Source organism: Nannospalax galili, unplaced genomic scaffold, assembly GCF_000622305.1.
Source record: "Nannospalax galili isolate Female #2095 unplaced genomic scaffold, S.galili_v1.0 scaffold273, whole genome shotgun sequence".
In the NCBI taxonomy this organism is placed as follows: Eukaryota; Metazoa; Chordata; class Mammalia; order Rodentia; family Spalacidae; genus Nannospalax; species Nannospalax galili.
In genome coordinates this window covers 903,187-916,336 of record NW_008333887.1, presented here as the reverse complement: position 1 = coordinate 916,336, position 13,150 = coordinate 903,187, and the positions used below count along the sequence as shown (strand labels likewise).

At 36.0% G+C, this 13,150-nt stretch overlaps 1 pseudogene; it reads right to left on the bottom strand.

Annotated features, from left to right (window-relative positions):
* Positions 1 to 10,492: 10,492 nt before the first annotated feature.
* On the bottom strand, positions 10,493 to 10,795 carry LOC103730589 (annotated as a pseudogene).
* Positions 10,796 to 13,150: the final 2,355 nt, after the last annotated feature.

Sequence of the window (13,150 nt, the reverse complement as noted above, 5' to 3'; positions counted from 1 at the left end):
GATACTGGTAGGTGCTGAAACAGGTACAAACTCATATAAAATATATTCTTTTATATACTGCAGGGAAAGAGTGTATAGAAAATTGTGTTCAAAGGGGACACCCCTGACACACATACACGTATGCACAAGTGTGTGCATGTATGAGTGTGTGTATGTGTGTGTGTGTGTATGTGTATGCAGTGATGATATACCTTGTTGGAAAGAGTTATCACTAGGTAGTTTTAGAAGCTGTATTTGCATATCAAACCTGTCATTTATTCTGAATACTATATGCCCAGTTTAGAATAAGGTCCTTTGATAGGCAGATAGGAAATTATCTGTAGGGTTAGAGTCCTCTTTTGGATTCCTGAGTGATTGTAATCAAAACATTTATTTCTATTTGAAGAAGAGAAAAACAAATGCAGTAGAATCTTATGGGGCAATGTTGCCTAGGCAGAACATACACGTCTAAAACAATTTTGTCAGAGAAGACTGGTCAACAATGGAAAGTATAAATGTAGCACAGTTATTAGTCAGAAGGGACAGCAAAATCAAAAGTACTAAGAATTTCTAGGAGCAGAAAGGCTCCTGCGATTACCTGAATGAAACTCTCAAAGACTACTTGTTGGTAAGTGGGTTAGCTTTCCATTATTGTAATAAAATGCCCAAGATAGCCATCTTAGAAAGAGCAGGAGTTTACTTTTGTCTATGACTTTTAATACATGGCTGTTTAGCTGATTTCTTTCAGGCCTGAGTTGAGGCAAAACATCACGGTGTCTCCCGTCAGGTGTCCAGGATGTAAAGAAAGGAAAATGATATACAAGGCTCCTGATAATGATATTCAGCACCCTGCTATTTCCATTTGGCCAGAAGACCTTGAATGAGCTGATCTTTCAGTGGTTCCACTGCCTTCCAGTAACATCAGGAACTAGAGCCAAGCCTTTAACACATGGATATTTATGGGCCATTGCATGCAAAAACAAGACATCTCAGGCTTAGGTTCTTGGTAAAGTGGTTAGAAGTACAATTCACTGTAAAACTTCAAAAGGATTATTCAAAATATATTTGAAGCCTAAACCCCTTAAAAAACAGATAGAGACCAAGATGAGAAGGTAAAGATTTGAGATACACCTTGGATCGAGCACAAAGAACTTTGAGAAATATGCGATGTTGACCTGTTCATCCTAAAGGCTGCAATGACATGTTCAAAACTTTTTCTTTAGAAATCAAATCAACTTAAAGCTGAACAATAGATTGAGGGAAGACCAATAGACAAATCCAGAAACTAAGTGGGTGATGAGACTGTGAAATCAAGTGATGACAGGAGTGAAAATATTTTGTGAAAGCAGAAATATTTGAGGGAGAAACTGCCTTGACAGCAAAGTGAAAAGAGGAAGAAATAAAGGAATTTGCATGCAGTTTCTCATGAATTACCGTCAGAAGAAACAGCCCCTCTCAGTTATAACTTTAGGAATTAATTTCATAAAGATAATACTTGAACCACAGAACAAGATCAATAAGCGATCAACTGCAGAAAGATATGGTGATTGTAATTTACAACTAATCTGAAACTCAGAGGAATGCTTACATATTAGAAAGGACAAGAGGGAAATACCAGATTAGTAATGAAGAGACAAAGGCTAAAAAGAGGTTTATGTAAGCCAAGGGTGTTTGTGGTTTTCATTCTTTGTTTGCTTTCGTATTTTATTTATGTTTTTCAAAAATTAAAAAAACACTTAATATTGAGTTTTTGTGCATTTCAGACAATAGTTCTTATATAAATATAGACCCCCTCCCCCACTTATGTGCCCATGTAATACCCCCATACCCAACAGCACTTCATGCATTCTGTCATATATGTTAAGTCCTGTCCAGTCAATCATTTGTACCCAGATGTCCTTCGGTCCAAGTTTATCCACTGGAGTCTAGTCAGCTTATCTAGAGATCTGCTCTCACTCACCAAGCAGTATTCAGTTGCTAAAAGTTCACAGGCTAGGGCAGGTCACTTCCCATTTCCCTTGCTCCTGATAGAGTCAGCATAGGTCATGTGCAGGACCGGATACCACTACCACAAATTCACGTGAACAACCTTCCAGTGCTCTGGAAGCCCTTGTTTCCCTATGTTCCTGGATCAACTCTGGCTCTTACAATCTGTCTGCCTCTTCTTCCACAATGGTCCCTGAGCTGTGGGTGGGTGAGGTTTAATATAGGAGTCCTAGGTGATTTATCTACAGTAAAACCTCTACACCTACAGCTTGTGGACCATAGTGGAAAGGGGATGCCGAGAATACTAATATATCCCCCACCTTTCACCAGTGAAGCTTCCTTATACAACAGAGCGGGATGAACACAGAAGGCCACAAATGGCTAAATTTTAGAGGATAAGGAACTTCAGAATGTGTGTCCCTGAATAGGACTCCTATGATTTTGCTTTTTAAAGCAAGGTTAAGGAGATGAGGAAAAGCCCAAAGAACTTGGAAGGAGTGAATCCTTTGAAAGTATTTCAGTCCAATTTCAAATAAAGTGGGTGTTGATTAAACGAAAGTAAATTTTCCAAGATATTTGATAGAAAGGGGAATATACTTGAGTTGAAGGGATAACAAGTACAGCAAAGTTGTGGAAAAGTGAAGATTGGATGAAGATTGAGATGGGGCAGAAAGATTGTTTCAGGAGCATACTGGGAAATGTTTAAACAATGCTGATAAATCTAAGGATGAAATTAGGACACAAGCAGTAAAATTAACCACATGAAGACATTAGAATTATGAAAAACATACTTAAGATGGGAATAACTAGAGAACAAATGAGAGATTTGGAAACTAGTAGATAAGATTATGTGCTTAAAAGAATTAGAATGCAGGTAAAGTAGAAAAGGAAGCCAACTAGAAAGAGTAACTTAATTATGAACTAGTAGGAGTCTGTGTGAAGATCAAATTGTCTAGTTTGTATCATTTCATACCAACAGGGGATAAAGAGAAAATCAAATTGTTATAACAGGCAATTAACTGTAGATTCTTTGCTATTGATATTGTGAGTTAGATATTCTAAATAAATATGTTGTCACTATAAAACATCATTGATTAAAATATTAAAGCAAGAAAAAAATTAAAAATATTAAATTTATAATTTTTGTATTATTGCATTGCCTGTATGTATGTAAGTGTACCCATGTAATGCACTGCCCACAGAGGTGAGAAGAAGGCAAAAGAGTCCCCTGGAACTGGAGTTATGGAAGGTTTTTAACCAACATGTTGGATGCTGTGAATTGAACGCAGGTCCTCTGCAAGAACAGCCAGTTCTCTTATCTGCTGAGCCTTCTCTCCAGCTCTACAAGCAAGTTTTCAATGAATGATCTAGAACTGAGGTCTCATATAGAAACCTTTAAAAGACACGAAAGAAAAAAAAAATCAGACATTGAGAATGACTGGGTAACTTGCTTTTCTGGGGTAGATACAAGAGAGGAAAACAAAAATTCCCTGAGCATTTCTAAGCAGAAAACTTCTTCACATAAATTATAATTAAAATTTACTTACAATGTTTAGAAAATCCCGCCTTAAAATTAGAGACTGTCGGCTTATAGAATTAGAAGACAGATGATAAATAAATTCAAATAATCTACCCTCACTAAGCGTAATAATAATAGACAATTAAGTTTATCAAATGCTCAAGGAAGAGAACTTCCTTGAGTTAGAATGCAGAAATAAAATGTTAACATTTCTAAGAACTTTTCAGAGGAGGTCTTTGCATACAAAATATAAAACAATTACTTTTAAATTTCTAGAACCATTAAGATGTAGATTTAAAAACAATTCAAGAATAAGAAACTCAAAATTACCAAAATAATTGTAAGAGTAGCTCAAGGAAAACGAGAAAACAACAGATTTGGAAACAAGAAAGATCCTCAAAGTTTAGAATGCAATGGATATTTTATGTTTAAAATGATGAACATATGTTATTATTACCAAGTGACAGGTTTCTATGATTACATTCCTCCTCCCACTGCAGCTTGCTTTGCCTCATTGGTCTCCTTCTCTTTCCCAAGTATTAGTCCTCCCCACTTTTGTGTCCCATTGCTCTCCTTCTCTTTCCCAAATACTAGTCCTCCCCACTTTTGTGTCCGTGTGTGTGTGTGTGTGTGTGTGTGTGTGTGTGTGTGCATGTGCTGCCAATTCCACATCTTTGAGGAAAGCATGATCCATGTGTTTCTGAATCTGGCTTATTTCTCTTAGTGTAATGATGTCCATCCAGCTCACTCATCCATTTTCTTACAAGTGATGCCCTGTACTTTTCAGCTTTATTTATCAGCCTGGATAGACACTACTGTAAAAAGAATGGTGATGGTAAACATGAATAAGTAAGTGTCTCTGCAGAATGCTGATTCTGAATGCTTTGATTCTCTTCTTAGGAATATTATACCTGTGTCATATTTTACTTCTACTTTTAGTTTTCTGAGAAATGATTGGACTGATTTCCCTAGGGTCTGCACCAATGTACACTGCTAGCACAGCATATAACATTTTCTTCCACCCCACATTATCACTAACGTTCATTATTATTTTTTTGATGATAGTCATTTTCACTGGCGAAAGATGAAATCCCAGTGTAGTTTGGGCTTGCATTTTCCTCATGGCTTGTGATGTTGAACAGAAGATTACATTAAAAATAAAATTCCTGGAGTGCTATCATTTTTGGCAAACTAAATGTTTGCTATACAGATCACGCCAAATATAATTTAAGATGAATGTGTCCGGTACAAAACCAAGTACCTCAGGACTCCAGAGAGTCACAAAATAGGCAGATTACAGAGAGAAGTTGAAACTTAATGGAAGGCGCTGGCCCCTGGTGAACACCATTTATATGATTCAGCAGTCCTCACAGAACAGGATAAAACACCCAAAGCTATAGTAAAATACTCATTCTCTGTGCTAGAAAGCAAAAAGCAATTCCTGGGAAGGAGAGAAGATAGAAGAAAACTCCTGTATTATATGACTCTCTCTTATCTGCAAGCAGCACTTTTAGGCATGTGGGCTAAACTAGAAGCAGGAATAAATATACACACAGACCCCCCTCCTTATCCTGAGAATTGGATTGGCTCCCAAGTCCAATAAGAAGGATTTAATTTTGAGTCAAATCTAATTGATTGTTTGCTAAAACTCTATGAATACTTTTCAAAAAAAATTGACAAAATCAAGACTCTCCAGTACTTAACCTCATACCATTTAAGATACCATTTAACACTACTTGAACACAGAAGAAAAAAACTGACAATTCTCATGGGAAAAAGAAACAACTCACATCTTTTAGATTTTTCTCATTTAATAGAGTATAAGATTTTAAACTATTCCATTATAGGATGAATTTCTCAATTCAATGGAACCACTAAAGTTAAACCAAGAAGAGATCAACAATTTAAACAAACCTATAACAAATAAGGAAATCAAAATAGTAAGGCAAAGTCTCCGAACTAGGAAATCAGGTTTTAACAGACCTTTAGAATAGATATCAATCAATATTAGTTAAAATACTCAAAAAGGTAAAAACAGAGGGAGAACTCTCCATCTCCTTCTCTAAAGCCAGTATTACTCTAATACCAAAAATTCATTTAAAAATTAAAAAAATCAACAAAGATCAATTTCAGCTGGAGTGATTAAACAAGTAAATATCTTGACTATGCTTTTTGTGATAAGCAAATATCCTGGCAATTGGTGTGAGCTTAGAAAAATGACATTTTAAATTACAAGAAAGAAGCAAACAGATTTTCAAATGTAGGATCTTTGGTAATAAAATCAAAATCTGGAAGGATGTAATAGAAAGCTGAACAAGACAAAAGAAAGGGTGAATGTACCTTAAAACAGATCAATAGAAATTATTTGATTTCCTATTGCCAGCAACTCCCAAACAACTAACTATATTAAGTAGTGGTCTAGTCTTACAATTGACTATTGTGTAGAAATGAAAAACACACATACATAAAGCACAATAAAGAATCTTTCAAACATAATTTTGAATGAAAGAATTAAGAGTCTAAAATCAATGAGGTTTAGAGAAAAAAAAGAGGATGGGGCTGGAGAGATTGTTCAGTAGTTAAGAGCACTAGCTCTTCTTGCAGAAGACATGGGTTCAAATCCTAGCAACCAAATAGTGGCTAACAACCATCCAGAATGCCAGTTCTAGGAGATCTATCACCCTCTTCTGTCCTCCACAGTCATTGCATGACATGGGTGCACTTACATGTATGCAAGCAATATATGCATATACACAAAATACAAATAATAAATTAAAACATTTTATGAAAGAAAAGAGAATGTGAAGTTGTGTTCATATGGAGGTGGGCTGGATCTGGGAGGAAGTTGGGGGAAGTGCTAAATATGATAAAAATACATTGTAAAATATTCTTTAAAAACTAAAAGAACATTATTAAAAATAATGAGATTCTGAAATCTCTTTTTTCATCCACTATAAAAAACACTAAAAAGTTCATAGATTGTTGCTTATATGAAGTTTAAGAATTTGCATATATTTAGTTAATTTCTCCAGTAGAAAATTATCTGTAATGTTGTCTTCAATATAAACAGTTTTACTATTCAACCTTAAATCACTGTTCTGAGGCATGTGAAGCAAAAATATGGAATAGGGCTCATTGTATCTTACAGCCAAATCTGGACCACCATCTGTTAGTTTGAACTCAAGCTAATAATAATTGTTTCATTTTTAAACATTTGAAAAAAGTGAAAAGAATACAAATATTTTACAAAGTGAAAATTATAAAATTTCAAATCAGATCACATAAACTTTTAGTTATTATTAATAGAAAATTTATAAATATCATTTCTTCTCTTCTTGTAGTATAATTACAAAATATCCTCTTAGCCTTCCAAGCATAAAATATTTGTTTTTTGGTCTGTGAACAATAAAATGACTATTTTTATATGGTAATTATAGACACACACACACACAAAACATATGCTTGTGTGTGTGTGTGTGTGTGTGTGTGTGTGTGTGTAAAAAGAGAGGATGTCTTTGATTCTCAAATCCTTTCATGAGACATTGTATTAGTTACTTTTCTGTTGCTGTGATAAAACATCATGATCAAGGCACCCTATAGAAGGAAGAGTTTGTTTAGCTTATATTCTAGAGAGTAAGAGTCCAGCACGGTGGGGAGGCTTGGTAGCAGGAGGCAGTTGGAGCAGAACGGTGAGTGCTCACATCCTCAAGCATGCACAGGAAGCAGAGAGAGCAGGGCTGAAAGTGGGCACATTACATACTCTCAAAGCCCTCACCCAGTGGTTTCTTCCTAAAGCACGGCCACACCTCCAAAAGGTTGCATGAGCTACCTCAAACAATGCCACAAACTGGGAACCAAGTGTCCAAAAGCTTGGAGCTTATGGGAGTAATTCTCATTCAAATCATTGCAGATAATATTGTCCACACTCCCTTTCAGATCTATTTATAACTTAGATATTTTTAAAGCAAATTATGCCTCCTTTATATTAATTTTTGCCAGAGGGAAAAAGTTCCTTTCAATATAAAAAAGAAGAGGTAGTGTTACCTGATTTTAGGATTCAGACATGGGATATCATACAGTACTCTGATTTCTAATAGAGTAATCTGTGAAATTGCTATTGATGATGCTACAAGTAGAAAAAGAAAATGGAGGCTACGAAACCAGCTCTCTTGCAGGAGTGCTATGGACAGAAACTGCTATGCAGGTTGTTTGGGGAAAGAGGCATCAATGGTCTTAACCAGGGGGGACCATTATGAACTACAGTATCACTGTTACTAGGCAAGATGAGTCCGCTGGTACAATAGTGGCACAACTTTAAGTCGATGGTAACCAACCACTCTGATTGGATTTCTATAGGAAAGGGCCTATTTTTCCTACTGTAAAATAAGTCAAAACCTACAGCTGAGGAGGCAGCCCTAAGGAAGAACTTATTACTGTTGTGTATCTAATGTTACTTGGCCCTAAACTTCACTATAAATATTTATGTTTATATGCATATACAAATGCTACTCTCAGCATTAATCAGAAAAGTTTCTCTTTGGAACGAGTGGTATTAAATTCAGAAACTCATGGCTGCTCAAATTGATAACAGTAAGTTGGTTGAATGCTCAACCCTAAGCTGCATATTTAAGCTACCTCCTTTTATGGCTCAATGAATGTCACAGAAGAAGGGACAGAATACATTTAAGAGTCATAGGTAGAAGGGCTCTGAAGTTTTATCTTCTGGATATGATACAGCTGTTACAGTCATGATGTCACAGCAGCTGCATTTTTTTACTCCATTGGGCCGGTACAGGACTGGGCCTGCCATCAGTCAGTCTTGAATTACAGAGAGACTCAAATTCCTCTCTCTTTAGCTTAGTTTCATCTCTGTTGCTATGATAAAATATCCTGGCAACAAGAAACCTAGGGGAGAAAGGGAATATTTCAGCTCTCTTAATTCCAATTTATAGTCAAGAGCAGAGAGAAATAATTACACATACTTTCACTTCCTTGCTTGCTTGTGTTCAGGTCAATTTCTCTCCTCTTAGTAGCTTAGAACCCCTAGCCCAGGGATGGGTGCCACCAACAGTGGGTAGGCTCTTCCCACATCAATTTTGGCAGTGAGAAGAATCTCTCACAGACATGCCTATATGTCAACCAGATACAGACAGATAATCCTGCATTGAGATTCTCTTGCCAATTGATTCTACGTTGGGTCAAGTTAACAATGAAAGTTAACCATGACGCCATCCATTTGAAAGTATTGCCTACTGGTAGACTTCAGGGGAGGATCTGTCACTGGTTGTCTACATAGGGATGAGCCCACCAGGTTCCAACAGAAAGTTCCAAACCCATGTTCACACAGAAATCCCTCCACTTTCTCCCTCTCTCTAGTGGATCCTGATTCCATAGCATCTGAAAAACAGAATTTGCAGATTTCAGCCCTAGAGTCTCAAGGCTGAGGATGGTGAACTGCCTCTTAGTTGTCCTCTAGTTTCCCAGACAAAAGAACAACTATCCCAATGAATTTGAGTCCCACTTTTGCCTTCAGAGAAGTATTTCTTCTTGATTTTTCTTAAAATGATTTTATGTCTCACTTATATTGATAAATAAGTTATCTCAATGAATTTTATCTGACTGCTTATAAAAAAAGATTTCTTGCCAGGTATGATGATGCACAACATCAGTCCTAGCACTTGGGAGGCAGAGGCAGATGGAGCTCCGTGAGTTCAAGGCCAGCCTGGTCTACATAGCAAGTTCCAGGCCAGCTTGGGCCACAGGGAGTCCCCATCTATTAAAAAAAAAAAAAAAAAAGATTTCTCCTTAAACACTTTAATTTAAAAATATTTAGAGGAATGAAACCATGGCAAAAATAATCTATGCTGTATATTGTGCAAGACAGAGTACGGAGATAGGTATTGATAAGTATTGAAGTTTTCCACATAAGCATATTCATTTAATAGACAATGATCTTTTATTAATTTGAACTTTAAGCCAATTAGAAACACTAATCAAAAGACACTAGATTTACTAAATTAAATATACTGTTTTTCAGATTAGGAGCTACAAAGGAATGGGATATGAGATAGATATATAAAAAATAATATGCTCTATTAATTAATTCTAAATGATTAGTACATTTTCATATGTGTGCAGAAAAAAATGTGAGATACTATCCAAATGTGGGAAGAATAAAGACTGTATAGCTTCGTTTTTATGATGAAAGATACAACTGGTGCCCTTGGTGCTTGATAGCTGGTAAGGAATTATTGTAAAATATGAACCTTAGAAAAAACGCTCAGAGAATCCCAATGTTATCAAAGTCATAACAGACAAAAGTGGACAAAAATCCAGTACCAATTTACAGCTATAGATTTTTCCTATTTGCTATATGGAAATTTATTCGTTAATATTTATCTTTGAAACATGTATATAAGATATTTTTCAGCTTTTTACAATTCAGTTAGCATATGATGAATAAAATATTTTCTTATCTTCAGTTTTATCCAGTGCTGTATCTCTAATAGAAAAGCTAATTTGAATTTCCTTCTTCACTCAAGGCTTCCTTTTCATGATTTAAAATCTCTTAGACTTTGCTTTGTAATTTCCAATCCTTTCATGTTTTAAGTACACTTTATCTGGCTCTTCTTTCTGCTTGCTCTTTAGACTTATAAAAAATATGAGTCTTATCCCATATTTTAATAAAACCTCCTCTCATAAGCATTTTTATGTAAAAAGAGTAACTTTAACTTCATAACCTAAAATAAAACTACCAAATGGAAAAATTATGAGACTATTGAGAATAACTATATTCTTTTTATAAATAAGAGCAACCACACACAAACATTATAGGAATGTTTAATGGTTTCCATGTAATTGTTTTAATAATAAACTGTTAATTATTATATAGGAAAATTGTTCTTTCAGAATTTGAAATATTGTATCATTTTTTATTATTTGAAGTTTATACATTACCTGTTTGTTATTACTCGCAATATTCTTTTAAATTTTATTTATCTTTTTTTGGGTTCTCACTGTTTATTTATGACAAACATTCCCCAATTTCCTCTGGTCAGAAGTTCTTTGAAACGATGCTGTCCGCCTTTGCCTTTGCCAATGGAAGAATAGAATCATCTGACTCTCCCATCCTGTGAATGGCTCCGCAGATAGCATAGGTTTTAAACTGACCATTAAACCTTCCAGTTACCTTGTCAGCTTTGGCCACATTCATCTGGATGGATGCGTGGCCTTTGCACCAATGATGCGGTTCCTCGCAGAAAATTTCCGTGGGACATACAGGTCCACGAAGTCTCCGGAGTAGTTCTGCATGTCTAGGCAGCGCCTGCTTCCTCCAAGTCCAGCACAACTGCGAAAAGGCTGTTTATCTTTATGGGTATGACTGTATTGCTTCATGTGTGTTAGTGCACCCGTGTCAAGCAATGCCTGTGGAAGTCAGAGAGGGCATCGGATTCCCTTGAAGTGGAGTTACAGATGGTTGTTAGCCACCCTGTGGGTGCTGGGAGTCGAACCTAGGTTCTCTGAAAAAATAACAATAATGGCTGAGCCATCTCTCTACCCCCTACTGCTCACAATTTCTCAGTACTTTTTTTTTTTAACATATTTTAATAAGCTAAGCTCTGGTTGTCAAATAGCATTTCTCTTGTAGCAGTTTTATAGACTAGGCTGCATATTACAGTCCAAAGCTGTTGTTTTACTGCTCTTTATGAAGTGTACTGGGAGATCTTTGCTACCTGCGATTACTGTCCTGCAAATTATTCGGCGCACACCTTTAATCCTAGCACTTGGGAGGCAGAGGCAGGCAGATCTCTGTGAGTTCAAGGCCAGCCTGGTCTACATAGTGAGTTCCAGGACAGCTGGGGCTACAGGGACACCCTGTTTCAAAAAGACCAAAATAGAAAAAGAATTATTTGAGACCTTTTATTCAGCCATGTAATTACTGTTTTTAGCTATGACAACTGTCAAAAAAATTCTTTCTGGAATGCAAGAGATAGAGAAGTGATTGAGAAATGAAGGATGCAGGAAAAAGTGGTGGTACCTGTGAGTGAGGAAAAACATGGTTAGTGGGAGGGGCTCCAAGAGTAAACTAAGAACTGGAAAATTCCAGTTATAAACTTATTTTCAGACCTATCACTTGAAAACTCTTTTCCATATCATAAACCCACAGAAAGAGTCAGATATTTAGTGTATAAGTGCAGAGCTTCCTAAAACATGAGGAGAGGGAATGATACGGGATCGTTAAGGTTTTTCCAAGGCTGCAGCAGAAGGTGAGACTGAGAACGATGCACACAAGGGAAATACAGAAGAAAGGCAGAGGTCCTTGGGAGAAAATAACACCCAAGTTGATGGACAGTGTGCTCAGCTGAGAGCTCCAAAGGGGAGTCGGCACGTGCTCATTCACCACCAACAGATACCTTCAAGAAACTCGAACTGAAAAACCTAAATCCACAGCTCATGCAATCAGCCTTTATTTCAGTCATTTATAATGACTCAAAATATCCTTTTTTTTTCAGGCTTCATAACTCTAAGACAAAATACACAAAGCTTTCTCGTGGTCATGTCTCCTTGCAAGCTACTTGCACTTGCTTTTATCTGTTCGATCTTAAATTCCATTTTCTTGGATTAGTGTAAAGATCATTATCTCTTTTTTCCTAAAGTGTTTCCCCCTTGCAACTATCTATATATTCTGCATCAATCCCTCTTAACATATTTGTTAATAGATAATTTTCTAGCATTGTTCACACCCGATCAAAACTTTTGAGATTCGAGCGACTTCTCTAATTATTGCCGTTTACTCCTCTCTTTCCTATGAAGCCTGCCAAAGTTTAAATACATATCAACTACTACTTGCTTGGGTAATGTTTAATTCTAAGACATTTATATCAGATAGAATCCTGATGTATTTATTTGCCTTTCTCCTTTTCAAATCGTTGTCTTAATGTAAATATTTTCATGGAAATCATCAGAAAGCATTTCTATGAATGAGTCAGTGCTGATCTTTCTTAGAGCTATATGAGACTACATGAACTATTCCTGTTAGTAGAAATTCCAAAATGTTTGGAAATTTCCAAAAGTTGTTATGTGGATAACTGAACATCACTAAAACTGAGAGAGAATTTTATGTTATTTAAAATTGGTATATTTTATCCTTCCTCAAATTTGTTCTAACTTGTCTTCTCAATTTTCTATGTCTGAGTCACCTTGTCAGTTCTTTAGTTACTTTACATAAAAAATTTTGGAATTTTTTAATACCTCTGTGAACAGAAATAAATTATTTACACTCTGAAGAAAATGATGGTTTCAGGTCACTATTTTTATTAAGTCATAGACAATGGCTTCCTGATATAATATTGGTATAGTGCCATGATCGATTGATCTCTCTCTCTCTCTCTCTCTCTCTCTCCCTCTCTCTCTCTCTCTTTCTCTTTCTCTCCCTGCCCCGAGTGTGTGTGTGTGTGTGTATGTGTGTGTGTGTATGTGTGTGTGTTTGTATGTGTATTGATAGAGAAGAAAAAATTTTGGAAAACAACTATTTCAACATCTTACAAACCATTTCCATTAGGATGTTAGTAGAAAGGTCACTGACTTCTAAATTTTCAAATTATTTCTGTTGTCCAAACCTTTTGGAATGATTTTCAGTGGCACCTTTTCCTTTGATTTCAAAAT